Consider the following 6,251-nt stretch of genomic DNA (forward strand, 5'->3'; position numbering starts at 1 on the left):
AAATCACCTCATATTTCAAATATTCAGCCTGACAAAATATACATGTTTTATTATTACATGCCTCACCATTAAGTTAATTGTTGACAATACATATTAACAAAGGGGTGTACATTTGGTATTCATATTTACATTTAGTAATCCTAATTATTTATATGACCAACTGACAATTTTTGGGGACAATTATATTGACATTGTTGCCCTGCTTTTAGAATATCAGGGTTCATTCTCAGATGTGCCAACGCAAATGTACTAGAGCATGACATTGGGGACTGGGCCCCGATCCAACAACATGCCTATCTAGTGAACCCTGAAAAGAGAGAGAAGCTCTGCAATGAGGTGGAAAGTTACTACAGATATTGCAGGAGTTTCCTCTTGAAATCAGACATGTCCGTGGTAAGGACAACTTAGTTGCTGATTGCCTCAAGGGTGGGCTGTCAAAAAGATTTGTTTTGCATTTAGCCAGTGTGTTGCCATGGATCAATTTATTTTGACTGCATGTTTTTCCGTATTGGAGATGAGTTGTGTTTGGGCTCGTTCCAAGGGGACGAGAGTTCTAGAAGCTAGTGAGTGTTAGGATTCTATAGAAAGAAAAAGGTGAAAAATAATACGATTGTATATTTCATTTACATCATTTAGCAGACGCTCTTATCCAGAGCGACTTACAGCAGTGAATGCATACATTTCATACATTTTTTTCTCCGTACTGATCCTCCTTGGGAATCGAACACACAACCCTGGCATTGCAAACACCATGCTCTACCAACTGAGCTACACTTAGAAATGTTTTTAATTGTTGACAGCCAGTTGGTGAAGGTGAAGCATTGTAGTTGATTATAATGAGAAATGGAAGTTGTTTTCTGTTGGTGGTGAGCATTCTATTAAGGGGGAAGGTGTTACAGTCTTTCTTTTAAGGTGTTAGTCTTTTTGGTTTTCCATTTTATGTTTTGAGGTTGGACTTTAGCACGTCTAGCTCGTTAGCACGTCTAGCTCCGTTAGCACGTCTAGCTCCGTTAGCACGTAGGACGCACTGATTGGTGTCACCTCGTTAGTTAGTATGTGTTACACCTGTGCTGGCTTGTCCATCTCGTTAGTGGGAAGGTGTTTCACCTGAGCTGGTCCAGGTTCTATTTAAGAGTGTCTGGCCCAGTGCTCCAGTTGTCTTGATACATGTGGAGAGTCAACACCTTTAGTTGCTCCACCTTTTTGGTTTGCTTCCTGTCTTTAAGTTTGGTGTGGGTTTTTCTTTTATTTGCCTCTTCTTGGGCAGATTTAGTGGGTCTCATGGTGGGTGTCTTTTAGGTCCCAGTTGTTGTTATTAGTCAACTTTCAGTGGACACTGAGAGCAAAACTGCAACATTATATTATAATACTTTTATTGCATCAAATGGTTGTTTTATGCAACAGAATAAAGGGTTCTTATAACTATTGTGTCTGTGTGTTCTACTGACGATGGGCCTCTGGGAGAAAACACTGACAGGAGATTTACAATGTCTTTTGGGTGATAAAACCTAAAGAGACTGCATTCCAGAGCATGAGTTAATGTTTCTGTTCTATATGGTACCAGGGAGAGATGACCTCAGGGCCAGACCCTGGTCTCTACACAAAGAGTACTGTTTTTACAGCAGATACTCTCTGCTGAGAATTATAAGTATCTTTCATACAAATCTTAACCTTGTGACCTGTTCTATACATCTGTTGTTTGTCATGTAGGTTGAAAGGGCTATAAAAGACCTTTGTACTTTTGTCCCGTGGGTCCAACAGCCATCATTATCATAGGGCACTCAATTGATTCACGTTGTATGTGTGCGTTGTATTGACCTGCTCCCTTATAAGTGAATAAAGATTTAGTTAGTATTGTACAAGTAACGTTAACAAAATGGGATAGTATTGTACATGTAACGTTTCCAAAATGGGATAGTATTGTACATGTAACGTTATGCCCCCTTGTGAGTTAATAGTATTGCATGCTGTAGCAGCCTATATAAAGAGGAAGACCTCCATTGACGATTCAGTTCGTTGTAACATCTCGTCTGGACAGGTCACCGTCGTTAGTTAGTTAGTTAACTAAGCTAACGTTAGCTAGTTCATTATCACAAAAGTGAGACCTGCTCTAGATTGGAAACTTACATTAATGAGAGTGTAAAGCCATGTTGGCTTTATTGAAACGATATACAATATATGGGAAAGAATATAGTTGAGGAAATAATCCAAACCTAGTTCTGCCTAGTTAGGACATAACATTAGCTAGCTAGCTAACGGTACTGTACTATAGCTCATACAACGCCGACGGTCAAACCCGGCTTTCTAATATTTACGTTAATTAGCTATAGTAACGTTATGGAAGATATTCACAGAAAACCATCATTGTCTTCGTTATTCATTATTAGTATGTTATATTATTATATACATTATTTCGAGACATATTCAGAGCCAAACATAAACCCAACTTAACCTTTTTAACTGTTGTCGCATCCAAACTTGTCACCATCGTTTTCAGTTGTAATTGCGAAGTTCCCGGAAGAAGTCCAGCAACAACGGAGGTTCCTCGATGAACCCACCTTCTAACAAGTTCTTTGAAGAACCTTTTGGGGTTGTTTTTCATTGACCAAGAACCCTACGGTTCTTAGGGGATCTGAGAACAACTCCAGTTGAACCCTTCATTTTTAGAGTGTAGTCGGCTCTATTTACTCTCAGATTCAAACATGATGATTAGCATCAACAATCAAGTGAGCTGCTGCTGCTCCAATACAGTATGAGGTGAGACGGTGAACTGATGTTGAACCGGGCAGTCAGCTGCTGCTGCTCCAATACAGTATGAGGTGAGACGGTGAACTGATGTTGAACCGGGCAGTCAGCTGCTGCTGCTCCAATACAGAATGAGGTGAGACGGTGAACTGATGTTGAACCGGGCAGTCAGCTGCTGCTGCTCCAATACAGTATGAGGTGAGACGGTGAACTGATGTTGAACTGGGCAGTCAGCTGCTGCTGCTCCAATACAGTATGAGGTGAGACGGTGAACTGATGTTGAACTGGGCAGTCAGTCATTCATTCTGCACTGTCTGGTCTATCATTGTTGGTATTGAAAAAGCCTACTGCACATTGTGGTGGAAATTCTAACCAATCAGGAGAGACTTTGTCATTTCTTCAAACAATCAACCTTTATTTGATAAGAATTGCAATAAAGTAGCTGGTCAGCCCTACACTCTGAGGTGGAAGGCCAAGAGCTCGATGACACAAGGAGTTCAGAAGCCTTATATAGTCAAACTATCTTGTCTAGTGAGGTGTCAAAACAACAGGAAATCACTCTAGACACAGTTCCTCTTAAGTAGATCAACGGTTCCCTGAATTGGGCCAAGCAAGCGCCTTTGACCTGTCTGCCCAGAGGGTGTGTGGTTGCAGACCCACACAAACATACACACAAACTTCTCAACCTTAAAAAGATCCTTCAACACATTAGAAGTCATATCAACTTAAAGAGGTTGACATAGATTTTTCCCTCACAACATTGTACAGAGATAAATCAGACCCAGACTGACCTGTGTGATGTTGTAGTTTCTCTAGACATAAATCAGCCCCAGACTGAACTGTGTGATGTTGTAGTTTCTCTAGAGATAAATCAGATCCAGACAGAACTGTGTGATGTAGTAGGGAGTTGTAGTTTCTCTAGAGATAAATCAGATCCAGCCTGAACTGTGTGATGTAGTAGGGAGTTGTAGTTTCTCTAGAGATAAATCAGATCCAGACTGAACTGTGTGATGTAATAGAGAGTTGTAGTTTCTCTAGAGATAAATCAGATCCAGCCTGAACTGTGTGATGTAGTAGGGAGTTGTAGTTTCCAACAGGCCAATATTCTACATAGTTTAGCGCATAAAACGTAATTAACTACAATGACCATAATTCATTGCCTTGTCTATGTTACTTTTATACCTGCTATGTAAGAGAGACATAAAAATGCACAATGGTCAATGCTATCTGGAATCCTTGGGACATCTATACCCTAAACCCTAACCTTAACCCCTACCTTAACCATTTTAAATGTCAACTTCAATGGGCTAGGGACGTCCCAAGGATGTATCTCTACCTGAAAATACATGATCTAAGTGATTGATAGTTGGTATTCAGCAGTCATAAAGCCTTATTTACTTTAATGAACTACTAAAATAGTGATTTTGTCAGACAGCAGCTCTACACTTTATTGACAGACTGATCCATTCATCCTTCCATCCCTCCTCAGCCTTCCTCTCCTCTGAAGACCCAGTGAGGGTGGAGGTCAGTCAGAGAGCTGTTGAGGGACTGGTTAGGAAGAACACTTCTACAGCCAGAGAGGTGAGAGGTCACACATGGTTTAGATGGTAAATATTTATGTCCCCTTAGTGGTTCATCATGTCAGCAAAAGGGAATATGTTCCATCATCCATGTTTATTTACATTAGTGCAAATTTTCCACTGATATTGGTGTAATTTCTCACCCCTTTTGGCTGTATGAAAGTTAATTTCCCCTCAGGCACACACATTTGTTCTTTGTTATTACCCGAGCCACTGCCTGTTCAGCCTGCTATCATCCAGAAGGCGAGGTCAGTACAGGTGCATCAAAGCTGGGACCGAAAGACTGAAAAACAGCTTCTATCTCAAGGCCATCAGACTGTTAAATAGCCATCACTAGCACAGAGAGACTGCAGCCTATATACACAGACTTGACATCATTGGCCACTTTAAAAAATGGAACACTAGTCACTTTAATAATGTCCCTTTTAATAATGTTCACATATCTTGCATTTCTCATCTCATATGTATAAACTGTATCTCAGTCTATGCTGCTCTGACATTGTTTATCCATATATTTATATATTCCTAATTCCATTCCTTTACTTAGATTTGTGTGTATTGGGTATTTGTTGTGGAATTGTTAGATATTACTTGTTAGATATTGCTGCACTGTGGGAACTAGAAGGACAAGCATTTCGCTACACCTGCAATAACATCTGCTGAACACCTGTATGTGACCAATAACATTTGATTTATGAAGGTAATTTGTGTAAAATGTATTTTTCCCCACTCATTCACCCCATCTCTTTACATTGCTTATTTATATTCAGTGGCCTGACTGCATCCAGACTGTCAAAGGCCCATCCTGGTAGATCTGAACCTAATGCAGTTTGGAGTGATCGGATGACAGAAGTCACATTTAGATGCCAGGTGTACTTTGAGTGTTTTATATAATATGACTAAATGTGTTTCTGTGTTGCAGGGGCAGTCAAGAAATGGAACAGCAAGGCCACAGAACATGACATAAGCAGAGCTGTGGGAGACCACCTCAAGCCCCTGGTAGAGCCGGGGTGGTGTTTACCACTCCACCACACCTTCAGCAGGCTGGAAAAGTGGGATTGATCTGTTTGATCCATTTGTTTCTGATTTCAGTAGTTGAATCCTTTGACATGGGATTGATACTGATTTTCACACTAAGAGGGACCAAGAGTCTTTTGATTGGTCGGCCATTGGGTTCATATATATATATATATATATATATATATATCTACCTCACTAACTTTAAGCATCAGCTGTCAGAGCAGCTTACCGATCATTGTACCTATACACAGCCCATCTGTAAATAGCCACACCCAACTACCTCATCCCCGTATTGTTATTTATTTTTGCTCCTTTGCATCCCAGTATCTCTACTTGCACATTCATCTTCTGCACATCTATCACTCCAGTGTTTAATTGCTAAATTGTAATTATTTCACCACTATGGCCTTACCTCCTTACTTCATTTGCACACACTGTATACAGATTTCTGTTGTGTTATTGACTGTACTTTTGTTTATCCCATGTGTAACTCTGTGTTGTTTGTCGCACTGCTTTATTTTTACCTTGGCCAGGTAGCAGTTAATGAGAACTTGTTCTCAACTGGCCTACCTGGTTAAATAAGAAAAACATTTTGTTGTTGAAATCAAATCAAGCTTTATTTATACAGCACATTTCAGACATGAATGCAACACAATGGCTTCACAGGAAAAAAACTAATAAAAGACAATGAAAATAAACATATATTTAGTACACAAAGAGAAGACTAACAACTGAAAGACTAATGAGCACCCTAAGGAAATTCCATTGATTAACATATTAAATCGGAGGCAATATCCAACCCAAAATATAAGCTTGTTTTTTAGGAGGGTTCTGAAAGACACTATGGGGGTGTCCACTGAAAGTTGACTAGTAACAACAACTGGGACCTAAAAGACACCCACCATG

The sequence above is a fragment of the Salmo salar genome, chromosome ssa02, assembly GCF_905237065.1.
Source record: "Salmo salar chromosome ssa02, Ssal_v3.1, whole genome shotgun sequence".
NCBI classification, from domain to species: Eukaryota; Metazoa; Chordata; class Actinopteri; order Salmoniformes; family Salmonidae; genus Salmo; species Salmo salar.